At 40.9% G+C, this 28,000-nt stretch overlaps 1 long non-coding RNA gene across 3 annotated transcripts in view; it reads right to left on the bottom strand.

The window, feature by feature from the left end:
• Positions 1–28,000, bottom strand: part of LOC101730793 — a 276,111-nt gene that overhangs the window by 96,245 nt on the left and 151,866 nt on the right. For all 3 annotated transcript variants that reach the window (XR_004222696.1, XR_004222695.1, XR_001924600.2), the window contains one exon: positions 16,589–16,826. This is a non-coding gene — a long non-coding RNA (uncharacterized LOC101730793). The remainder of the gene's footprint in view (positions 1–16,588; positions 16,827–28,000) is intronic.

Genomic DNA, 28,000 nt, shown 5'->3' with positions numbered 1-28,000 from the left:
CCACAGGTACTATACTGTATCATCCCACTCCCACAGGTACTATACTGTATCATCCCACTCCCACAGGTATACTGTATCATCCCACTCCCACAGGTACTATACTGTATCATCCTCCCACTCCCACAGGTACTATACTGTATCATCCTCCCACTCCCACAGGTACTATACTGTATCCTCCCACTCCCACAGGTATACTGTATCATCCCACTCCCACAGGTACTATACTGTATAATCCCACTCCCACAGGCACTATACTGTATCATCCCACTCCCACAGGTACACTGTATCATCCCACTCCCACAGGTACTATACTGTATCATCCTCCAACTCCCACAGGTACTATACTGTATCCTCCCACTCCCACAGGTACTATACTGTATCATCATCCCACTCCCACAGGTACTATACTGTATCATCATCCCACTCCCACAGGTACTATACTGTATCATCCCACTCCCACAGGTACTATACTGTATCATCCTCCCACTCCCACAGGTACTATACTGTATCCTTCCACTCCCACAGGTTCTATACTGTAATTCTTCACTCCCACAGCTACTATACTGTATCATCCTTCCACTCCCACAGGTACTATACTGTATCCTCCCACTCCCTCAGGTACTATACTGTATCATCCTTCACTCCCACAGCTACTATACTGTATCATCCTCCCACTCCCACAGGTACTATACTGTATCCTCCCACTCCCACAGGTACTATACTGTATCTTCATCCCACTTCCACAGGTACTATACTGTATCATCCTTCAACTCCCACTGGTACTATACTGTATCATCCCACTCCCACAGGTACTATACTGTATCATCCCACTCTCACAGGTATACTGTATCATCCCACTCCCACAGGTATACTGTATCATCCCACTCCCACAGGTACTATACTGTATCATCCTCCCACTCCCACAGGTACTATACTGTATCCTCCCACTCCCACAGGTACTATACTATATCATCCTTCCACTCCCAGAGGTACTATACTGTATCATCCTTCACTCCCACAGTTACTATACTGTATCATCCTCCCACTCCCACAGGTACTATACTGTATCCTCCCACTCCCACAGGTACTATACTGTATCTTCATCCCACTTCCACAGGTACTATACTGTATCATCCTTCAACTCCCACAGGTACTATACTGTATCATCATCCCACTTCCACAGGTACTATACCGTATCATCCTTCAACTCCCACAGGTACTATACTGTATCATCCCACTCTCACAGGTATACTGTATCATCCCACTCCCACAGGTACTATACTGTATCATCCCACTCCCACAGGTACTATACTGTATCATCCTCCCACTCCCACAGGTACTATACTGTATCATCCCACTCCCACAGGTACTATACTGTATCATCCTCCCACTCCCACAGGTACTATACTGTATCATCCCACTCCCACAGGTACTATACTATATCATCCTTCCACTCCCACAGGTACTATACTGTATCATCCTCCCACTCCCACAGGTATACTGTATCATCCCACTCCCACAGGTACTATACTGTATCATCCTCCCACTCCCACAGGTACTATACTGTATCCTCCCACTCCCACAGGTACTATACTGTATCCTCCCACTCCCACAGGTATACTGTATCATCCCACTCCCACAGGTACAATACTGTATAATCCCACTCCCACAGGTATACTGTATCATCCCACTCCCACAGGTACTATACTGTATCATCCTTCCACTCCCACAGGTACTATACTGTATCATCCCACTCCCACAGGTACTATACTGTATCATCCCACTCCCACAGGTACTATACTGTATCATCCTCCCACTCCCACAGGTACTATACTGTATCCTCCCACTCCCACAGGTATACTGTATCATCCCACTCCCACAGGTACTATACTATATCATCCTTTCACTCCCACAGGTACTATACTGTATCATCCCACTCCCACAGGTATACTGTATCATCCCACTCCCACAGGTACTATACTGTATCATCCTCCCACTCCCACAGGTACTATACTGTATCCTCCCACTCCCACAGGTACTATACTGTATCCTCCCACTCCCACAGGTATACTGTATCATCCCACTCCCACAGGTACTATACTGTATCATCCTTCCACTCCCACAGGTACTATACTGTATCATCCCACTCCCACAGGTACTATACTGTATCATCCCACTCCCACAGGTACTATACTGTATCATCCTCCCACTCCCACAGGTACTATACTGTATCCTCCCACTCCCACAGGTATACTGTATCATCCCACTCCCACAGGTACTATACTGTATAATCCCACTCCCACAGGCACTATACTGTATCATCCCACTCCACAGGTATACTGTATCATCCCACTCCCACAGGTACTATACTGTATCATCCTTCCACTCCCACAGGTACTATACTGTATCATCCCACTCCCACAGGTACTATACTGTATCATCCCACTCCCACAGGTACTATACTGTATCATCCTCCCACTCCCACAGGTACTATACTGTATCATCCCACTCCAACAGGTACTATACTGTATCATCATCCTACTCCCACAGGTACTATACTGTATCATCCTCCCACTCCCACAGGTACTATACTGTATCATCCCACTCCCACAGGTACTATACTGTATCATCCTCCCACTCCCACAGGTACTATACTGTATCCTCCCACTCCCACAGGTACTATACTATATCATCCTTCCACTCCCACAGGTACTATACTGTGTCCTCCCACTCCCACAGGTACTATACTGTATCATCCTTCCACTCCCACAGGTACAGTATCATCCTCCCACTCCCACAGGTACTATACTGTATCATCATCCCACTTCCACAGGTACTATACTGTATCATCCCACTCCCACAGGTACTATACTGTATCATCCCACTCCCACACGTATACTGTATCATCCCACTCCCACAGGTACTATACTGTATCATCCCACTGCCACAGGTACTATACTGTATCATCATCCCACTGCCACAGGTACTATACTGTATCATCATCCCACTCCCACAGGTACTATACTGTATCCTCCCACTCCCACAGGTACTATACTGTATCCTCCCACAGGTACTATACTGTATCCTCCCACTCCTACAGGTACTATACTGTATCATCCCACTCCCACAGGTACTATACTGTATCCTCCCACAGGTACTATACTGTATCATCATCCCACTCCCACAGGTACTATACTGTATCATCCCACTCCCACAGGTACTATACTGTATCATCCTCCCACTCCCACAGGTACTATACTGTATCCTCCCACTCCCACAGGTACTATACTGTATCATCCTTCCACTCCCACGGGTACTATACTGTATCATCATCCCACTCCCACAGGTACTATACTGTATCATCCTTCCACTCCCACAGGTACTATACTGTATCATCCTCCCACTCCCACAGATACTATACTGTATCATCCCACTCCCACAGGTACTTTACTGTATCATCCCACTCCCACAGGTACTATACTGTATCATCCTCCCACTCCCACAGGTACTATACTGTATCATCCCACTCCCACAGGTACTATACTATATCATCCTTCCACTCCCACAGGTACTATACTGTATCATCCTTCCACTCCCACAAGTACTATACTGTATCATCCTTCCACTCCAACAGGTACTGTACTTTATCATCCTTCCACTCCCACAGGTACTATACTGTATCATCCTCCCACTCCCACAGGTACTATACTGTATCATCATCCCACTTCCACAGGTACTATACTGTATCATCCCACTCCCACAGGTACTATACTGTATCCTCCCACTCCCACAGGTACTATACTGTATCATCCTCCCACAGGTACTATACTGTATCATCCTTCCACTCCCACAGGTACTATACTGTGTCCTCCCACTCCCACAGGTACTATACTGTATCATCCTCCCACAGGTACTATACTGTATCATCCTTCCACTCCCACAGGTACTATACTGTATCCTCCCACTCCCACAGGTACTATACTGTATCATCCCACTCCCACAGGTACTATACTGTATCATCCCACTCCCACAGGTACTATACTGTATCATCCTCCCACAGGTACTATACTGTGTCCTCCCACTCCCACAGGTACTATACTGTATCATCCTCCCACTCCCACAGGTACTATACTGTGTCCTCCCACTCCCACAGGTACTATACTGTATCATCCTCCCACAGATACTATACTGTGTCCTCCAACTCCCACAGGTACTATACTGTATCATCCTCCCACAGGTACTATACTGTATCATCCTCCCACAGATACTATACTGTATCATCCTCCCACAGATACTATACTGTGTCCTCCCACTCCCACAGGTACTATACTGTATCATCCTCCCACAGGTACTATACTGTATCATCCTTCCACTCCCACAGGTACTATACTGTATCCTCCCACTCCCACAGGTACTATACTGTATCATCCCACTCCCACAGGTACTATACTGTATCACCCCACTCCCACAGGTACTATACTGTGTCCTCCCACTCCCACAGGTACTATACTGTATCATCCTCCCACAGGTACTATACTGTATCATCCTTCCACTCCCACAGGTACTATACTGTATCCTCCCACTCCCACAGGTACTATACTGTATCATCCCACTCCCACAGGTACTATACTGTATCATCCCACTCCCACAGGTACTATACTGTATCATCCTCCCACAGGTACTATACTGTATCCTCCCACTCCCACAGCTACTATACTGTATCATCCCACTCCCACAGCTACTATACTGTATCATCCTCCCACTCCCACAGGTACTATACTGTGTCCTCCCACTCCCACAGGTACTATACTGTATCATCCTCCCACAGATACTATACTGTGTCCTCCAACTCCCACAGGTACTATACTGTATCATCCTCCCACAGATACTATACTGTATCATCCTCCCACAGATACTATACTGTGTCCTCCAACTCCCACAGGTACTATACTGTATCATCCTCCCACAGATACTATACTGTGTCCTCCAACTCCCACAGGTACTATAATGTATCATCCTCCCACAGGTACTATACTGTATCATCCTCCCACAGGTACTATACTGTATCATCCTCCCACAGATACTATACTGTATCATCCTCCCACAGATACTATACTGTGTCCTCCCACTCCCACAGGTACTATACTGTATCATCCTCCCACAGGTACTATACTGTATCATCATCCCACTCCCACAGGTACTATACTGTATCATCCTCCCACAGGTACTATACTGTATCATCCCACTCCCCCAGGTACTATACTGTATCATCCTTCCACTCCCACAGGTACTATACTGTATCATCCTCCCACTCCCACAGATACTATACTGTATCATCCCACTCCCACAGGTACTTTACTGTATCATCCCACTCCCACAGGTACTATACTGTATCATCCTCCCACTCCCACAGGTACTATACTGTATCATCCCACTCCCACAGGTACTATACTATATCATCCTTCCACTCCCACAGGTACTATACTGTATCATCCTTCCACTCCCACAAGTACTATACTGTATCATCCTTCCACTCCAACAGGTACTGTACTTTATCATCCTTCCACTCCCACAGGTACTATACTGTATCATCCTCCCACTCCCACAGGTACTATACTGTATCATCATCCCACTTCCACAGGTACTATACTGTATCATCCCACTCCCACAGGTACTACACTGTATCATCCCACTCCCACAGGTATACTGTATCATCCCACTCCCACAAGTACTATACTGTATCATCATCCCACTGCCACAGGTACTATACTGTATCATCCCACTCCCACAGGTACTATACTGTATCCTCCCACAGGTACTATACTGTATCATCATCCCACTCCCACAGGTACTATACTGTATCTTCCCACTCCCACAGGTACTATACTGTATCATCCTCCCACTCCCACAGGTACTATACTGTATCCTCCCACTCCCACAGGTACTATACTGTATCCTCCCACTCCCACAGGTACTATACTGTATCCTCCCACAGGTACTATACTGTATCATCATCCCACTCCCACAGGTACTATACTGTATCATCCCACTCCCACAGGTACTATACTGTATCATCCCTCCACTCCCACAGGTACTATACTGTATCATCCTTCCACTCCCACAGGTACTATACTGTATCATCCTTCCACTCCCACAGGTACTATACTGTATCCTCCCACTCCCACAGGTACTATACTGTATCATCCCTCCACTCCCACAGGTACTATACTGTATCATCCTTCCACTCCCACAGGTACTATACTGTATCATCCTCCCACTCCCACAGGTACTATACTGTATCATCCCACTCCCACAGGTACTATACTGTATCACCCCACTCCCACAGGTACTATACTGTATCATCCCACTCCCACAGGTACTATACTGTATCATCCTCCCACAGGTACTATACTGTATCCTCCCACTCCCACAGCTACTATACTGTATCATCCCACTTCCACAGGTACTATACTGTATCATCCTCCCACTCCCACAGGTACTATACTGTGTCCTCCCACTCCCACAGGTACTATACTGTATCATCCTCCCACAGATACTATACTGTGTCCTCCAACTCCCACAGGTACTATACTGTATCATCCTCCCACAGGTACTATACTGTATCATCCTCCCACAGATACTATACTGTATCATCCTCCCACAGATACTATACTGTGTCCTCCCACTCCCACAGGTACTATACTGTATCATCCTCCCACAGGTACTATACTGTATCATCCTTCCACTCCCACAGGTACTATACTGTATCCTCCCACTCCCACAGGTACTATACTGTATCATCCCACTCCCACAGGTACTATACTGTATCACCCCACTCCCACAGGTACTATACTGTGTCCTCCCACTCCCACAGGTACTATACTGTATCATCCTCCCACAGGTACTATACTGTATCATCCTTCCACTCCCACAGGTACTATACTGTATCCTCCCACTCCCACAGGTACTATACTGTATCATCCCACTCCCACAGGTACTATACTGTATCATCCCACTCCCACAGGTACTATACTGTATCATCCTCCCACAGGTACTATACTGTATCCTCCCACTCCCACAGCTACTATACTGTATCATCCCACTTCCACAGGTACTATACTGTATCATCCTCCCACTCCCACAGGTACTATACTGTGTCCTCCCACTCCCACAGGTACTATACTGTATCATCCTCCCACAGATACTATACTGTGTCCTCCAACTCCCACAGGTACTATACTGTATCATCCTCCCACAGATACTATACTGTATCATCCTCCCACAGATACTATACTGTATCATCCTCCCACAGATACTATACTGTGTCCTCCAACTCCCACAGGTACTATACTGTATCATCCTCCCACAGATACTATACTGTGTCCTCCAACTCCCACAGGTACTATAATGTATCATCCTCCCACAGGTACTATACTGTATCATCCTCCCACAGGTACTATACTGTATCATCCTCCCACAGATACTATACTGTATCATCCTCCCACAGATACTATACTGTGTCCTCCCACTCCCACAGGTACTATACTGTATCATCCTCCCACAGGTACTATACTGTATCATCATCCCACTCCCACAGGTACTATACTGTATCATCCTCCCACAGGTACTATACTGTATCATCCCACTCCCCCAGGTACTATACTGTATATGTTCTAAAGGCACTTACACTTTTTTTTTTACACATTTTTCTTACTTTTGTCACTTGTTCATTTCTAGTTAGTTACAGTGGAGCCCTCATGAGGCTGCATGGCTGGGAAACAAACCAATTTTGTGTATCAGTGCCAGTGTTATAGTGTGATAGCCTGAATATCTGCCATCAGTACCCACTGCATCTCACTGCATATAATGTGCTGGTTTTGTAAATACAGACTGCAGTTCACTGTATATGTAAATAAGTAAAAATGAGACAAATCCTGTGTTTCTTTTGATACAGGAATCAGTGCAGCGTTTCTGTGAGTGTTTATGGCTGTATATACATAGACCTTTCTGATAAAGCTTACATAGCTTTTACCTTTCCTTCTACTTTAAAGTGTCTGCATTCTGATGCAAAAAATCCCATAAAGAGCAGTGCACAGCCAAATCAATTGTATATAAATATATTTCTGCCTTTATTACAAACACATTTATTAGGATCTTTCTCCCTATACAGTTAAGTCCCAAGGGGTGCACCCCCTTTAACTTTTTGTATCAACTTGCCTGGGTGCACATGAAAAATTATCCGATTAGTTAATATCCGCATAAAAAAGTGAGAGAATGCATAGTCTCGCGTTTTTATGCGTATTTCGGCTACATGTGCGTGCACCCAAGGATATTCCATTCATTCGGGTGCAGGCACAGGTAGGAGGCGTATGGTGGTATTTTCGGCAAGCGTTTTTCAGCTTGCTGAAAATAAACGACATACACCTGGTCTGACATTAGCCTTACATTCAAAGTGGAAAAATTCAAATGTAGAAAAACTGCAATTTTTACTTAATTCTGCAAATTTTGTAAAACTTGCCCCATCATCATTTTTAGTATTTATGCTATTTTTTTGTTACTGATTAAAAAGGCCAATAGACACACACATAAAAGTTTTTGCTTTAGGGCACTTTTAAATCTTTTTTGAATCCCATCTTATTTTCTATTGCTTCCAAATGCACTGAATAAACACTGGAGTCTTTATAATTTCAAAGTGCTTGTTATATCGCATAACTAATTAACAAGATCATAAATGCTATGCGTGACAACAACATAAAAAAGCAGCAGAAGAAACTTGTGATTTAGTAGCCTTCTACTGCCAAATCATGCCAATTTCAAGAATTCCCCATTTTTACCATTTGAATGAAATGGCTGAAACTACTCTAGAGATGAGCCCTGGTCAATATGCGGACTAGCTAGGTTTCTAGGACCTTTCGTCACAGTGCCTGTTCATTGTGCCTGGAAGGGCGCTGTCCCTCTAATTCTAAAGTAGATCATAAACTTCATTACTAAGGCAAGATAAGTCACCAGTACTGTCAGGCATGTTGCTGATACAGAGATTATTGTGTTTATTCGCCTTCATGATATTACACTGTAATGAAACACCAGAAGGGAGTATATATTGCAGTATACTTGATAGAATCCTGTGTAATTAGTGCTGAGCAAATCTCAAAAAATTCCTAAAACTTTTTTGACGTGACCATGCCTTTTTTGATGTGGTCACCCCCTTTCTTGACCCGACTGCAAATTTTTTGCTTTGAAATTTTCCAGAACTTTCGCAAAACAATTTGCCAGTGGCAAAATGCGGAGTTTTGCTGTGAATTCATACCTGGCAAAAATCTGATTATCACTATGTGTAATGCTTCCAACTCCAAATGCAGCCACAAAAACATGGAGACAGTTTTTTTAAACTTGTTTTTATTGATTTTCTTTTCATTTTATTAGACACACAAATGTATGATATAATGAATATATATGTGAGAAAGAAAAAGAAAGTAATAAATAATAATGATTATGTTATAGAGAACTATATATAGTCTAACTTGTATAATGAAAATAATAACAAAAATAATAATAACAGTTGACTCACTTCTGTTTACAGGGATTCTTATTTTAATTAGGATGTGGAGTTGGGAAACATTTTATTGAGCAATATTGCTTTAAAAGGAATATAAACTCTCTGTAAAATGGTCCCTATACACCCCTAGTCCTCTAATGTACATGTCCTAAACCAGAGGTGGCCAGACTTTTTCCATCGGCGTTTGACCGATGACTCCTCCTACGTACACATTCATGGCACACTTCCGCATCCCCTGGCTTCGTCGCGGCCAACCAGAAATCCATGGGGGGTCGACTGGTTGACCACGATCGATGTCTTGGCCACCCCTGTCCTAAACCATACCTAACAACTGTCCAGATTTTCGTGGGACAGTCCCTCTTTTGACAGCTCAACCCGCAGTCCTGGATTCTTACTGAAAAGTCCCTCATTTCCCTTTGATCTCCTGCACTGAAGCTAAAAAAGGTACAAATTTAATTAAAAGTAGTTTTTGGCAGAGAGCCCAGAAATCTTAACGAGCATCACCTGCATTTAGAAACATTGTTTCTTACTTTTAATTAAATAAGTATCTTTTGGCAGAGAGCCCAGAAAGGTAAAAAGCCCCCCTGCACTGAGATACAATTGTAACTAATAAGCTACACAGGTCTCTTGGGGGAACTGAGACTTGCAGCTTAAAGGGCAATTTCCCCTTTTCAGCAAAACTGTAATAACACATAAACAAGACCCCAAAACCCCCAGAAATGTGTTCAAACTTTAAATAACCTGCCAAATTTAGTCAAATGGGAGCGGTATTTGGGGGGTGTGGTCGCAAAAATGGGCGTGGTCAAAATGTGCTGCATTTATTTTTTTCCCTCTTTATCTTTTCAAAATGTTGGGAGGTATGCCTAAACCTAATTACAGACTCAAACATATTCACCAGTGAGAATGCTGCTTACAAGTGCTACATCTATCATCTTGCTGTTATACAATGATAACTGTGCAAATATTGGCTTCCAGATAGTACACTGTGACAAGATGAGGGAGGATACACTGCTATTTAGTTGCTCAGTGCTAGAACAAAAGTTTTTAACTTTATGGCATCCACCTGGGCCACCATCATAATTCACATGTAAGCACTAAAAAAACAGAAACGTAGACTCTATGGCGAATTGGCAGGCAAGTACTTGACAACAAGCACTGCGGATTATACCTTCCATGGCAGGTAAATGGTTAATGTGTCTAGCTCCACTTGCAGGGACAAAGAATATTTTTTAAAGGGAAACTAAAGCCTAACTAAAGAAGACGTAGGGCAGAACTGCTGTACGTTTTTTGGGTTTCTGTACCAGCCCTAGGCAACCACAGGCCTGTAGAAGGAAGATCTGTGCCCCCAAATACACCCCCAGTAGCTCCCCATCTTTTTTTCTGCTTATTCACTGCCCATGCTCTGTGCTGCTGTCAGTTACTGAGCTTAGGGACCGGCGCACAACATACTGTATTTATAGAATATAAATGTCACAATATAAGGCTGATTAGCAAATAATACAGCTCAGAAACCAGTGCATCAGAATATGATAATCAGCCCCATAGCATCAACTTATATTACAGGACCAATCACATTTTCTGCTTGATAATTGGCAACGGCCCCTAAGCTTAGATTCTCAATAGCTGCCCAGAGCCCACTGAGCATGTGAGTGCCACAGACACTTTACAATATGGGAAGCTCCTGTAACAAGTCCTGGATCCTTGCTGCTATCGAGATGCTGAAACTTTAGGCTGGTGCAGTACATACAGTATATGAAACATAGCATTTTTTATTTATATTCATTTTAGGGCTTAGTTTTCCTTTGAGCCTTTCAGCTCATAGATATTCCTGTATTTACTGGCTACCATTGGGCAGAGAGTAGTTAGAGGACAGTCTGTATGACAACCTAACCACATTGCTTAAAGGGGAAGGTAAGGTGGAATGACTGGGGGTGCCACAATGTTAGGCACCCCCCCAGTGATTCTTTTCACTTACCTGATACCCCGGGTTGGTGCTCCTGTTGGCAAAAAAACACTCCAACCAGGGGTACATGCAGGCCAGTGATCCTCCTCCATCTTCTCTCTTCATGCCTGCTGTGCATGTGCAGTAGAGAGGAAAGCCGCAGTTTAACAATAAAGTTGTCCTTGCATGCATGGGCCCCGGGATCACAGCGAAACTAGAAGGAAGAGGAATGCTTGCCTGCATGAACACTTGGGCTGGGTGATTTTCTGCTACTAGGAGCAACAGCCTGGGGTAAGCGATCTTAATCACTGGGGGTGCCTAACATTTGGATACCCCAATGCCTTTAATGTGAAATTCTTTGCCAGCTCAGACACAGGTTTTGTAACTAGCACATAAAACCATGTCTAGGTTATGTCCATGTGGCAGCAGTGTGGCTTGCAGCCCAATAATAAACCATTATATTTCATAAGAGTAATAGATTTTCTGCCAGAGGGACTAAATGTTTAGTCTTGTTTACGTGGCTTCAGCCTGGAGAGCCCTGAATTATGCAGAAATAGAAGCAATGGAGACAAATCCACAGTATAGTATAGACAAAATGAATTAACTTTTATGAGGTGAGCAGAAACCTAGACTTTGGGGTTGCGGTGGTTGTCATATAGTTATAGTTTGCTAAAGTTTTTGCTGCATCACAGAAAATTATTAAGTTAAGCAAAACAAAAACCTCCAGGTACAATGTTCCATAAAACCATTATAAAGCATCTGAGCAGCTACATGTAATGTTATGCATTTGGGCCAAAATGTCACAAATGATTCTTATACACTAAGGGGCACATTTACTAATCCACGAACGTCCGAAAAGCGTCCGAATGCGTTTTTTTCGTAATGATTGTTATTTTGCGACTTTTTCGTAGCCGTTACGACTTTTTCCTAAATTGCCGCGACTTTTTCGTAGCGTTACGACTTGCGCGAATTCATTCCAACCCAAGGCACACAGTTATACATAGTTAAGATCCTGGCAAGTTTTACTGATAATTGCTCAGGCAAGAGTTGCACACAGGGAAAGTCTTTCAAACTACTTTATCTTAAACGTGACTTGACTGATACACATTAAAAATATCCTAATATATATATAAATCCTGTTTTCACTCTGATGTATTTTACCGCTGTAAGAAAGACAAAGCACCCATGGGGAAGAGTGACATGATCACTGACAGTAGGGCAGCAGCAGAACTTAGAAGAAATGATAATCTAGGCCTAAAGACATATAGGAGGCAGATATTTGCTTCCAGGAGACTGGTTACTACTACCTCACTGGTTGCAATGAGATACTAGACTAGGAGCAAGTTTTGGCCCTATTATATTTCCTATCATGTTTTGTAGTGAGATTACCAGTTGTTACACTGATAAGTGGTGTAATGGCACCTATAAGCTATACACAGGGTTTTTTTTGATTGCAGAAAAAGGTATTTATAAAGGGAATAATATATCCGCACTGTAAAATAGAATTATATCATAAGTTATCAAGGCTATATAAAGGCATAGGGTCAAAGGCCAAATGCTTTTCTACAGGACATGGAACTTTTAGGTGACTTCTAATATCTTTATATTGTAAAATAGTGGTCACATTATTTCACCTTACACATACACATTTAGCAAAAAGCTATATTTTACAAGTTATTATAAAATATTTGGCACAGGGTGACCTTGCTCCGTGGCACTTAGTTAAAGGGGAGGTTCACCTTTACATTAACTTTTAGTATTATAGAATGTACTTTTCCTAGCAATTTCTATCAATTGGGGGTCACTGACCCCCAGCAGCCAAAAAAACTATTGCTCTATTATCTTACACATTTATTGTTACTTTTTATTACATATCTTTCTATTCAAGCCTTTTCCTATTCATATTCCAGTCTCTCATTTAAACCACCGAACGGCTGCTAATTTAAACAAAAACCTAGAAACCAGAAAGCTGCTCTAATTCCACACTGGAGAGATAATGAACAAAAAAAGCAAAATAACAGAAAAACCACAAAAAAACAAAAAATATAAACCAACTGCAAATTGTCTCAAAATATCAGTGTCTACATTATACTATAAACAGTTGTGTTAAAAGGTACACTGAATAACACTCGGTGCCTGCTGTTACTTACATGTCATATTCATATTCCTGACAGACCCAAAAATGCACATGTTTCCTCATACCAATAACAGGCAGTGCCAGGGGCATTCTGTATGTGCCATTACTCAACCATCATAAAAGCCAAAGGTTAAACATGATTCCAAATGTATGGTTATATTATGTGATCCTATCTACAAACGCTAAGCTATTCATCTTATTTGTGCATTAAACATTACTTATGTATTCTAGGCATGAATCTATCATGATGCCATATGACTGCCAAGTCTGGGTTATTCTTAAAATTTGGCTTTTACCTTTGGGTTCAGAGCTGTAAGTTCATTTTTGCCATGGTAAATTTAGCTAAGCTCCAAAATCCTCTGTTGAATAGATATTTGCACATGTCACAAGGCTTTTTTAGATGCCCTCCAGACATAAGTAGCAATGGATAGAAGCCAGAGACCTGCAGCTCCTTCTCTGGCTTATCTCTATGACTTTCCACTCGCTTAACAAAAGGCACATTCATTTCCAAGTGACAGAGGAATTAATGTTGAGTATTCAGTATTAAAAGGGTCACAATGAACAATCTATTTAAGATTCAGACTTGCAAACAGCAATAAAAAGGCTATGAAAGAAAAAGTTACAGAGGACAAATTATGTTTTGTGAAAATAAATTATATGATCTTTGGTCCAATATATATATTTTCCCAGTACACTTTCCAACCACAAGTCCAGAAAATGCCTAAAAAATGCATATATTTTTTTTTACTGAGTAACAACAATTTGGAAGAGAGTTATAAAGAAAACGTGCATGGATGGCAGAATTATAGGGGAACCGAAAATGATTTATCTGCCTTTGTTAAATGCTTTGGGCAACTAAAATCAACACTTTTTGTTTATGGCTAAAACAATGATTTGATTTTTCCCTTGGGTTTGGGTTTTTATTCTTAATAAATATTAGTTTAAAAGAAAAGCCAGTCATGAAATGGTGCAGGTTTTTTTTAAATTAAAAGCTTGCTTCTAATTTCCATCTACCGTCAGAGCAGGAGAGCCATATTCCTTTAAAGCATTATTTGGTTAAACTATTATTTGAACCTTGTTACACTTGTTTTACCCAAGTTTGTAGGTCAGTGTGCCATGCCATATGCTATAATTAGTCTATTTCCTACTTATTAGGAAATGAGGAAAAAATGAATTTAACTTCAAGAACATTTTGCATGGAGGCTGAAACATTGTGGAAAGGTCTTATGGAATAAGGCTGGGTTTGCAGCGTTATTATTAGAGATTTCTGGCACAGCAAGGGTTTTAGAGGGGGGAAACATTTAGATCAGGCAAAGTAGATATTATGATGAAGCAGCAGAATGAGTAAATCATTGGGCAGTCTCGCAATACACATAAAGGGCCAAAGTTAGCAATAATGGGCCAGATCTGTTTATTAGTAGCTGGCCATATACTGGATTATTAGGAATTTGCCATGGATGCTGATAACTACTTGCATATGACCAGCCTCATTTCAAACACACCCTCAAACTCATGTTAGGTCATTCTAGGTGATTTTTTGTTTACTGGCCAACAGTACAGCCATGCTGGATTTAGACCTCAGTCAGAGGCTGCATAGATATATGAGCTGTAGGAGTAGAGTTCTGTTCTGGGTCCACTTTTATTTTTTTTGTTCATTAATGGCTTAAAGGAGGGCACTGAAAGCAACATCTTTTGCCAATCACACAGGACAATTCATGCTTGCATGGGGATCTTCCATTCTGGCAATTAATGTTTCCTTTACTCTCTTTTTGGCTGTGTGTAAAATTTTAAAAAACAGAAAGGCCTTTGAGGCCCGCAACTCAGTTAATGGAACAGGGAAAGTCTAGTACATAAACGGATTATGCCCAGTTTTTGCACTTTGCATTCTGCTTTCCATATTGCAAATAAAGCCTTAAATTCTATGTGCACCACATTTTGTTGGGTGCTTAAGCCTATGTTGTGTGCAGAAGCACATTGGGTGGGTAAGGCAACTGAGACTTAATGGTGATCAATGTAAGATTACTTACTTGGGAGTATGCAAGCCATATATAGCTTTAATGGTATGCTTGATAGAGTAACACATACGATTTCTTGTGGATAACAACTTAGCTGTCGTGAACAATGCTAGCCAGCAGCAGGAAGGGATAAAAAGTACTGCTCTGTATTAATGGGGGTATAGACTCTCAGAGAAGGAGAGGATTATTCGGTACAATATACTGGGAAGGCTCCTTTTACAACATGCAATACAGTTTTGGACTTCATTTCAAAGAGATATTACTGTAACAGAGACAGTCCATAGGAGGGGTACTTACGGGGGCAAGTCAGGTTAAAATTAATTTTTACTATGTTGTAGAATACAGGGTTACTAAAAGTCATTCTTAGTACATATCTGATACAGTGACTGGTACAATTGCCCTTTTTGAGACAGGAAGGATTTTTTCATTTGAGAAAGTGATTTTTTTTGGATGTTTTTCTCTTTCCACTGGATCAACTAGTGGCATGTCAAGTTTCACACTGACAAAAAAGGTTGATACCCATCTGTCTTGTTTAAGAGTACTACATAGGTAACCACAGCATGTATGTTTGGCCACCTTTAGTTTTATGCATCTCTGCAGCATCCAAATTGAGTATAAAAGGCTACTCCTATGTCTGAGAGACACTTTTTCAAAAAGGTATTGCTCAGCTGAGAAGCATTTTGCCTTTGTACAGGAAAAACTGCCAGTAGGAGCCATCATTTCATCGGAGCAAAATTATATCATATCTGAAGATAAATATGGCTCACTGGTCCACCATGTCTTCTAAAAACAGATTAAGGAAGTGTTCCTTCAATACCCTGCTCATACGTAACCAATGTTTGCAGATTTAACTGAAATATAATTTAGTGCATTAATTCCTCACAACAAAAAACACTGTGTTTATGCCATGAATACATAAGGAAATCTTATAGACTCACCATTTTAGTGCAGAGGAAGAGAAAGGACTTTTCAGCCCTATGAAGAAGCAACAGCAGGTCCTGTCTTTTATAGAGAACAGATTCTTCCCTCCTGCTTCTGCAGATTTGCAAGTACGTCTCCCAAGTCATTCTGACCTTGCAGTTACAGTAACGCTGTACTACGGTAAACATTTCCACGGCAGAGGCTGGTGGCAGCAGATTTCGTAGGGGCAGCAAGAAAGGAAACCTTTCCAAGTATCTATAACAACAATAATAAGAAGGTTTGGTTATTGTCTATAATGGTCCACCAGAGAAAACACAGACTTGTCCTGCTGTTCACAGACACTATCTCTTTAAAACTATTCACTATAATAGAATATAGTATGAAATAAAAGTAAAAGGATTATGTGACGGTGATTAAAATTGCTTTCATTGTTACTAAAGAACTTGATGAAGTCAGTGTGGTCTGAGCCAAACCGATTAGCCTATTTGTATCCATTAGCAGCTCAGCTATAGGTAGCCGGTATGGCCCTGGGCTCTCTGTCACATAGCATTTTTATAATGCTTTTCATGCTACATTTGACCCTTGCTTGTGTACACAAGCCCCACATCTCTGCTTGAGAACAAAGGACATTTACGTTTCTCAATGAGCTTGAAAGACAAACAAATTCTGAGCACAGGTTTCAGGATCTATTTCTGCAGAAAATGATAAATAATACTGAAGCAAACACAACATCTTTAAAATAGGAATATATGATTTACTTTGAATATAGTGTGGAACATTAGTATCTAGTTTCTGCTTTTTCTCATTATATTACAGATGCTCCTGTACAGCAGCTACAGGACTTTGGAAAATTGTTCCTATTAATCCTAAAAATGTGACTAACACATAAGGCTCAAATGCCCTAAGGACAGTATGACTAATGCTGGGGGAAATGCTGAAGTTCAATAGTTTGGTTATACATGTTTCTCTCCATGAATGTGCACCTTTACATTTACGTTTGGTTTTGATGCTCAGTTTTTCTTTTAAGGCTTTCCTTGTCCTTTATAGTAATGGGGCATTAAGAGAGAAGTAAGCATTTTGTAGGTATGTGTATGTAAATGTCTGGGGACAAAATGTTTGAATGTGCACCTTTTATTGTTTAGTGGCCCCTGGATATTTACTATACCATGAAAGTGATATTAGACTTACTAAGATATATTTATGTATATAGGAATTATTTTACCATTGGGGCCATGGTGTTTTCCACTGAAATGGAACTATTTTGTTTTTCTTGCACCTGCAACACATTTTAATGCTTTGCACTCCCTACTTCAACATTGCCCCATAGTCAATCAATTATAGAAGCTGAGAGTGACTTTCTGGGCTTTGCTAATAAATGAATTTCCTATGAACCTGACGTTCCCAGAGCACCTGTAAACAGACGTAGTCTCGAAAAACATTATAGCTGTCAACTTCCTTGGGAGTTACCCATCTTAGGCCCCTATTACCCTACTCCTGTCATTATATGCCATTTCCCTGTTTTTATTTGATTTGGTGCATCCCTAGAAAGCAATAAGATCTTATACAGTATTGAAAAGTTGTTATGAATAAATGGCTCTATAACACACCATCTTCTCTAAGCTGTTCTTTGCTGCCAGTTTCTTTTTTTATGATCTTCTATTATACCTTCTATTACTGTAGCAGTTTTTCTCATTCCCAGAATGCTCACACACCCCATTAATTTGATGGTCTCCCCTCTATACTGCCATTCCATTTCTTATCTGGTTTGTCCTTCTCTACCATCTCTCCCCTAGTTTTTCCCCTTTCTATTCAACATTTTTTGTGATCCAGTTTTCTCTCCACTTTCCCCCTTTGCTTCTTTTCTTCTCTTCTATGAAGTTTTTATTTTTCTTTCACTTCTTTTTTCTTAAAAAACGTTAAGTGTTCTCCCCTACCTTCTACTTTAAATAAATAGATAAAGTTGATCAACTCACAACTGGAACTCTCTAACAAATCTAGCCAGAGGATGCCCACTAAAGTTCCAGAAGATTTGGAACCCATGGTTGGAGTCTCCAGCAACAGCTGTCTAAAGCACCATAATACACTCTCCATTCTTTACTTCCCCCCACCCTTTCCTCTTTCTATCATTCCCTTGTTTATAAGAAAATCAATAAAAGTTGACTATTAAAATAAATAAATGTTAAATGTTCTACACGGGTACCTTACAGTGACTGGCAGGGCACACTGGTACTGTGAGTGATTATTATGGAACTAAACTTCTGTCATGAATTATTGAGAAACTTGGGTCACCATCTGTGGGCAATGTAAAAACTGTCTGTTTGTGACTTACTTTAGGTCGATGCCACCTGGCATCAAAATGCCTGAAACCCAATCCCGCTAGTGCATTTATGCCAATCCCATTAAACACAAAGGGTGGGTGATTTTGATTGCATTGTTAGCAGTCCAGAAAAGACTTGTGCCACTGGGGCCCTAGCTAGATGGCTACCAATAGAGGCAGAAATATAAAAGGCCTGCAAGAATCCTGACTGATTGCAATTTCCGCATTTGTTAGACAGATATATGGGCCTTAAAAGTTAGTCCTGTCAGAGCCATAACTTGTAGCCCAAATGCTCAGTACTTGCACTAAACTTGCTTTCTTTCTTTTGCAGAAAACTGGTTCCCAACATGCACCCGAGGAAGATGTGTTGCAGCCAAACACAGGACCAGCCCTTCACCTTGACACACCCAAAGGAGTCTTATCCTAGTCTGACCCTTTATCCCAGTCACTGCATTAATCTCTTAATGCCCAGTGGGCAGGGCAGTCCTTCAAGCCATGGTTTCCCAGAGATTTCCTCTATTGGATGTTTTTCCTTTCCTGAGTGCTGAAGGATGGACTCTTCGTGAATTCAGAGGTTTCTCTAATTATGCCCACCCCAAAATACTTTATATCTTTTTAAAATAAAAGCCGTGATCACTTTTAAAATAAAAACTTCTCCTTATGTTTCTCATAGATTGATATCCGCATCTAAATGAGCAGTAAATTGGGGCATTTTTATTTCTTCTAAGTAACTATTATGGAATGCTGAGCATTTGTATACAGTTTTGTTTGCCTTGTTGCATTTCAATATTAATACAAGGGCAGGAATCTTACTGGATGTTTGCATCCAGGGCTGGTTTAACAGTGGGAGTGGAAAATGTGCTTTGGGTGCACCTGAGGATGGCCCTTTGGGAGGAAAACATAGAATAATGTACAATCAGGATATTGTGTACATAGTAACATAGTAAGTTAGGTTGAAAAAAGACATACGCCCATCACGTTCAACCATAATGCCTATATATAACCTGCCTAACTACTAGTTGATCCAGAGGAAGGCAAAAAACCCCATCTGAAGTGTAACAAAATGTATATATATTTATATATAAGGAATGTTTAAGCTGTGTCCAAGGCCATATTTACAATATAAGTACTCAAGGGCCTGTGGCTAGAGTGGCAGTTTTACAGGGGTGGCCCTCGGGTGCCTATATGAGAAATTAAAAAAAAAATCCCCCGGCCGAATACTTTGCAGGTAAATCCGTCTGTGGAGTAGGGGGGAGTGAGGAGTAGGTGGAAGCGCCACTTCTGTACTGCACATGTGCCAATGGGGCGCAATGATGTCTGGTGTCTGGAGTGGCACTGCAACAAAAGCTGCTGAGGCTGCCGTTATACTGCAACACCCATCATTGCCTATCAGAGATTCTGGGAATTGTAGTTTAACAACTGCTGCAAGGAGGCATCATTATCATTTTCCCACCTTACCAAGGGCCCCTTTCTCTTACCAGCACTGCATGTCTTACTGTAAGCAGCTTGCTATGAAAGCGAAGCAATGGTATAAATGAGTTTATTTATAGCAGTTTGTTTGTTTGTAGCCATGCTCAGCGCTCCATTAATTAAAGCAACATTATTTCTTTTTACTGATATAGAAATAATTTCTTTTTTGTCTCAGCATCTGGTTCATATCAGGAGATTGGCTTGTGGTTAGGGGAGATCTATAAAAGTCACAAAGATTATGCAGAGCTAAACAACCTCTCCGGAGCCCCATGTCTAAGAGGGTTCGTTTATGTGAGTCAGCAGAAGCTATCCCCGGCACTCTATCTCTGTGACAACCATGGCAATGTTCTGGCACCATCCAATCACCCTGCAAGCCGAGCCAAGTTCTAAAGTTACAGTCAAAATCTCTATAGCCACAGTGCCTTAGGGCATCTCCTGTAATTCTCTTTCACCGAGGAAGACAAAATCAGGCCAGCACATACATATAAAGAGGAAAAAAGCACCATTGTGATCTTGAAAAGTTGCTACAGCTCGGCAAGAGACGGCTTGTGTCCTGTATGAGTAACACCTGAATTTCTCTTTAATAATTTCTGACAAATTCAGTCAGTCAATATCAATATAGAAACAGTGTGTTTACAGTAGATATGTAGCATCCACCCTCTCCATGTCCTTTAATCAATGGGCAAAAGGTCCACCAATACAGGAGGTCCAACATCAGTCATTTCAATTTCATATTTTGTACTTCTTTCTTTTTGGAAAAAATAATATAAAGCCTGTTTCCCTGCCTTATTCCCACTGGGCACACAGGGGGGCAGTTAGCATTAATAGTTTCTTATTCCTAGAAACTACACACACAAAGCAAAAGTCTGAGCCTTTACTCTTTATTAGAGTTGTAAGGTATTATTTATTTATGAAGGTTTAGAACAGGGATCCCCAACATTTTATACCCCTGAGCCACATTCAAATGGAAAAAGTTTTTCAGAGTAACACAAGCATGAAACAAGTTCCTGGGGGTGCAAATAAGAGCTACAATTGGCTATTTGATAGCTCCTATATTGACTGGAAGCCTACAGAAGGCTCTGTTTGGCAATTACCCTGGGTATGCAACCAAAACCTACCTCCTTACCAGAAATTCAAAAATAAGCACCTGCTTTGAGGCCACTGGGAGCAACATCCAAAGGGTTTGCTCACGAGCCACTGGTTGGAGATCACTGGTTTAGAGGATTCAGTAAGAACTAGCATCCAGGATCTTGCTTGTATTGGTACAAATTTGTTGAGGGGTGCTGTTAGGTGTTTACCAGCTAGGTGTTTACCACATTTTTTGCCTTTGGTTCACAAGCACATTAAAGCATCTCTGAGGCCCAAATCTGTAGGGATGAGCACCCAACATAGGTCAGGTTTGAGTGAATACGTGCATATTTGTTGTTGTAATCTTTGCTTATAGAAAGATACTAAAAGTGTTTCCTATAGCTATAACTGTATTAGGGCACTGGTAGTAGAGAAGATTTGCCTCCTGTGGTAAATCTGTGCAACTGCAGGCAACAGATCTCCCAAAATGCCTTCCCCTTACCTAACCTTCAGATCGCCAGAAGTAAAACACATTATTTGTGGTGGTACGGGCAGCCAGGAACTATTGGCGCACCCCCCTGACCTCCCCACAATAGCGGCAAGAGAAGTATAAGGTACACATAGGGGGTGGTTGTGCAAGTTACAGGTTCAGCGCTCAGCTGTAACTGGGGCAGAGGACCCTGAGAGGGTGTGGAGGCCCCAGGTTGGCAGCCCCGATGGGCCCCTGAAACTGCAGTCTGACAATGGTGCTCAGAGATGAACTCTGACATCCTTCTGTGTCATAGCAGGCAGGAGAATTCATTCTTATAATACAAATATTTTAAAAATATATGAAATAACATTAAACAAATGGGTGTTTTGCAAATAAACATTTTCATTCTGAGTTATTTCCTAGTTTCGTTTTGCGGCTGCTCTCTGTCCTTTTCTTTAGTTTAATGTTTATTTATAAACAGCCATTCAGGGACGTATGGATTTGGTGCCCCTTGTGGGGATGGGAGATTTTAATGGTTTGAAACCATTATTTTTAAATCTGAGCCTTTCATGTGGCGCTTAAGTGCTCTGTAAAATAGTTCCCTACATGTGCCCTGCAGTGTATGGCTGTATACATAAGGAAAATGAGGTCAGCAAGCACCTTTCATCTCTACGTATAGGTTCAAATGCCATTATAAAGTTTTCTTAGAAAACATAAACTTATTTTCAGAAAACTGCTACTTATTTACACAAAACAATATGAATGTGAAGTATTTTCCCTTTTAATAACAACAGAATCTTATTTTGCCTGCAAGAAGAGCTCTGTCAGGACAAGCAAACCAGAGCACTACTGCTCAGAATGCAATTGCCAGACTGGGCTCATGGACCACCATCAAAAAGAGAAAGAAAGGTTGCCAGCGCTCAGTTTGCCTTTAAAATTTGTTAGTACCACACTTTGGCCAAAATATGTAAGCTCATGTACCACGTCAAGGCCCCTCATTGTGCGTGAGTCCTACACTGGTTATTAACATTGTAAGTCTGTGATGCAACTAAAATCAAGTCCCCCAACAAACAATGTGACCCTTAGCTCAGAAGCTCTAGTGAGAAAGCAGGGAGCTTTTAGGCTAATGTCAGAAGTGGTGTTTGACCTATATTTTCGGCAAGCCGAAAATCGCTTGCCGAAAATTGTGCCATATGCCTCCTACCTGTGCGTGCACCCAAATAAATGAAATAAGCTTGGGTGCAGGCACATGTAGCTGATATCCGCCAAAAAACACGAGACTTTATAGATTCGGCGGATATCAGCTACATGTGCCTGCACCCGAGTGTATTTCATTCATTTGGGTGCACGCAAAGCTAGGAGGCGTATGATGCTATTTTCAGCAAGTGATTTTTGGCTTGTGAAAATATACGCATTAGCCTAAAAGCTCCCTGCTTTCTCACTAGAGCTTCTGAGGGTCACATTGTTTGCTGGGGGACCTGATTTTAGTTGCATCACAGACTTACAATGTAAATAACCACATTAGCCTTAAGCACATTAACATATACCTGAAAGGAGTTCCTTATTTTAAAGGCTACATAGCAGTTTGGCCAATAGTGGTACTAACACCTCATTTTTTGTAAAAATTATTTTTAAAGTCAAACTTTTCTCTTTATTTTTGTGTACAAATAATGGCTTTTTATCGTTTCTAGCAGCTAGTCAACTCTAGGATGTGGGTTAGACCAAGCGCTGGCACAAGACTATTTCTAGCAGCTGGTCAACACTACTGGGTTAGACAGAGCGCTGACGATTTACTTCTGTGTTTCATGGACCACCATCTACTGTCAAACTGGTCTCGAGCACCTCCACAGTGTAGGAAGATTAATCTGTATTAATTATATCATGCAGGGACAGAAATGCTAAACAGTGGGTGGAGGAAAGTGGAACCTTACATTAATAATAATAATAATAATAATAATAATAATAATAATAAATCATCAATGTAAAAATCATCAAAATCTAATGTCTCTTTGTCCCCAAAATTAATTTTTCACCAGTATTCTACCCTCTGGTAGAATACCTTTTGGACTCACCATAAAGAAAGTGATGCTTTACTATTGACACAATTCTTGCACACCAGTGGTTTAACTATAGAGGAAGCATAGCCTGCTGATGTGGGTGGGGCCAGGGGACTGGGGGTCCCAGACCACGGGGTCGTCTTCCTTTAAAGCTGTAGAGACTGTTTTTTCTGAGTGTGTGACAGGGAGCGGGGAAAGTTGGGCAGGGAGTGGGAGATTGGCTGGTTAGGGCTTGTGGTATGCGCCAGACCCCTCAGAATTTTTTATTGCGGGGGGGCCCAGCACCCCATAGTTCAACCGCTATAGCACCCATTTGTGGATCTAGCCCAAATCGTGTCCAAAACGTTATCTATGCCAAGTGGGCATTTCCCTGTATGTGCAAGTGATGCTAGTATTCACACACATCACAATTCATAAGGCCAACACCATGGTGCAGCTACAATTACAGGATTGCTCATCTCTGAGTTAAACTTCTTAAACATTCTATAACATACAATTAGCTAATGCTGAGATGTAAACCATCCCCTTAACACTAGGTACCGCAATTGCAAGGTATAGGAGTGTATGTATAGCAGTTTCACAGGAGCAAATTTGCGCCCATTTTTGCACCTAGTGCTATTCTTCTTCTTTGTAAATGAGGCCCGTAATGTTTCATTAGGCAGAGAATGCTGGGAAAGCAATTAATTAACAATTAAAAGGAAAGAGTCATGTGTTACCAAAGCTGCTCTGTGTCTTTCTTTTACATAATATTCCATGCTGACTGCAACAATGATATTCCCTTGCCTAAACAATTGGTTTTATAGGAAAAAAGTACATCAAGTACCAATACAACTTCCTGATTTAAATATAGTTCCGCTTTCTATGTTCCCATAACTTCACTCTCGCTTAAATGGGTATGCTTGATTAAACAAATTATATCAGAATCTATGGCCTTTCCCAAAACTGAGGCAGCATGTATAACCTGTCGTTGTAGTGTTGGAAAGAAGACTTGTAAATCAGATAGTAAAATAACATGAAATTCTGCCTGAATTATATTTTGGTAACAGACCCCATGCCTTAGTGCATGACTAGGATCTATTTGCCCTTCCGAGACTCAGTAACAATGGAAAGAAAAGATGATGCCAATTACAGGACGGCACAGTTACAAGCTACTGAGCCCCGGGCCAGAAAGAAAGCAATTAATGTTTAAGTTAACACAGCAGTCAGGAAAATCCAAATAAAAATCTCTAGCAATACCATAAAAAAAAAAAAAACAAGAGAAGAGCTATATACAATGAAACAGCATCAGAATCAAGACCTGCTCATTTTATGGGCGCCAGACAGGGCATATAATAATTGGAGACCCTTCTGTCAGCAATTTGGTTTAATAGTTAACCCCCCATGCTGCTTAATGAACAGTTCACTGTATAAGATGCTCAACTGTAAAAGCCTACAAAAAAAGCATTATCACAAGCATGTTCATTTTAAATTGAGGCCTAAATGGCAATTTAAAGGAGAACTCCACCAAAAAAACCTATTTTTGCATAATGAAAGAAAATGTAAATCCAAACAATTTCCAATATGAATGCATTACATATTTTGCAAAGTCTTATTAAAAGCTGTATCTGTGTATCTATTTATATTCTCTGCACTCCTTACTCTGACTCCTGAAACAATGTACCAGAAAGTAGTGATAAACAGACCTGGGGAAAAACTGATCTGTTACATAGTTGTTACATAGAGTCAGAGAACAGAAAGAGACTTTAGAAGAGAAAGAAAGATATAATCACTGGGCAACCCCCACTGATTATAATTGCTTACCCTATGCCCTGGGCCAGGGCTCGTGTTGCTTCAAACTGCACCGGCCTGGGGTATTTCTGGAGGAGCTTGTGACTTGTAATTCATTCTCCAGACCCAGGACAGTGCATGTGCAGTAGAGCGAAAAAGCTGTTTTTTGCATGTAAGTTTTCAGTCTAGTTTGCGGAAAAAGCAAAAGACAATAGCGACAACAAGCTTTTATGTAAGTGATTAGAAACACAGGGGAGGCTAACTTTTTTGTACCCCCCCCCCCCCAGTGATTATACCTTCAGTTGTCTTTTAAATATTATTTTTCATTATTCAGCGAGTTATTGTTTTCCAGCCTAGTCGATACACTTATATGTATATATAACTAAACAGCTCAAAATTCTTCTCTCCTCAGGCATATGTATTGGTTCGGTATGTGTGCCACTTCTTGTGGTCTTCGTGAAGGTGCTTTACGCAGCAAAATGTTAAGTAAAACAGCTTCAGTAAGACAGATGTGCTGTGGTTTCCCTCTTTGATTTCTAACCCTATGTTTTTCCTACCAGTACAAATGTACACAAAATTCAGACCATGTTTAAAAGCTTAAAAAAAATTATGTTTTAAAGGAAAGGCAATGGTATAGGAACTATTATCCAGACCTGGGGTTTTCTGGATAAGGGATCTTGCTGTAATTTTGGTCACAATACCTTAAGTCTGTTAAAAACATTTAAACACTAAATAAACCCAAGAAAACTGTTTTACCCCAATGAGGATTAATTATATCTTAGTTGGGATCAAGTAAAAGAAACCAGGTATGGGACCTGTTTTTCAGAATGCTTAGAACGCAGGGTTTTACTGATAAGGGGTTTTTCTGTAATTTGGATCTCCATACTTTAAATCCACTAAAGATCATTTAAAATTTAATTAAACCCTGCAGGATTGTTTTGCCTCATGATTAATTATATCTTAGTTGGGATCAAATACAAGGAACTGTTTTATTAGTAAATTGAAAATGGAAATCATTTTTTAAAAAATTTAATCATTTAAATAAAACAGCATCTATGAAAGATGGCCTTTCAGTAATTCAGAACCTTCTGGATAACAGGTTTACGGATAATGGATCCAATACCAGTACTGTTTTATTATTACAGAGAAAAAGGAAATCATTTGTAAAAATGTAAATTATTTGATTAAAATGGAGTCTATTGGAGATGGCCTTCCTGTAATTTGGAGTTTTCTGGATAACAGGTTTCCAGACAACGGATCCCATACGTATATTTTCAAGGTATTTGTAGTTCCGCCATGTGGTCACGCTACAAAACCATTAAAAGGATGGCTCACCTTAAAACTAACATTTAGAATTATCTAGACTTTAGTATCCTATGAAAACTTTAATTTAAGAATTGAACTTATTTTTTGTGGTTTTAGAAATATTTACATTTTTGTTTTGCACTTCTCAAGCCAGGCAGCAATCTGGACATTAAGAAACTAAGAAAGATTAATAGGGAAGAACCTGAAAATACAGATATGCTATTGAAAATAAAAAACGTATCTGTTTTGTTTGTGAACCCCTGACAGCCAGGTAGCATGTTCAGCTGCAGGCCAAAAACAACAGGAGAAAAGACAAAATTAGGAACACTAGTAATTAAAATATAATGCAAAATAAATAATGAAGACCAACTTAGAGGTTGTAAGAACAGGTCCATCTTTAAACTAAAAAAATAAATATAAGCATGCCCTTTAAAAAATAGACATTCTGTTTATCATTGGCTTCCGGTCATTTGAACAAAGGCAATACGGAGATGCAGGGAAAGTTTCAGGGGATGCGTCCACTATGCGGCGATCTATTGATCAAGCCTATCCTTCCTTCTGTATAGGAAGGAGCCAGGCTAGGCTCGATCAATCAATGCTCACCCTGATACTTTTCCCCTGCATCGTGTATCGCCTTTGTTCAAATGACCGGAAGCCAAGTTTAACAGGTATTTTCTTCTAAAGCATTCAAAATAACAAATGGTTTTTAGGATAGGGCAATTATTGGGGGAGGGTAGAATAGATTTTTTTAGTTAAACATTTTTAGTGTTACTTTTCCTTTAAAAGGCCGAACCACACTTATTAGTTTAAACCCCCCCCACTTGAGGCCCACCATTTGACCAGGGTCCCCTTTAACTCATGACAAGGTTATAAAAACCATTAAAAACATTGCTCTAATAGCCTTTAAGCCAAAATTTCATGAATTGCCAAATCTCCATACTAAATGGCCTTCAAGCTAAGTCCCCCAGCGACT

The sequence above is a fragment of the Xenopus tropicalis genome, chromosome 5, assembly GCF_000004195.4.
Source record: "Xenopus tropicalis strain Nigerian chromosome 5, UCB_Xtro_10.0, whole genome shotgun sequence".
NCBI lineage: Eukaryota > Metazoa > Chordata > Amphibia > Anura > Pipidae > Xenopus > Xenopus tropicalis.
The sequence above is the reverse complement of the archived record's forward strand: the minus strand, read 5'-3'. Positions and strand labels throughout refer to the sequence as shown.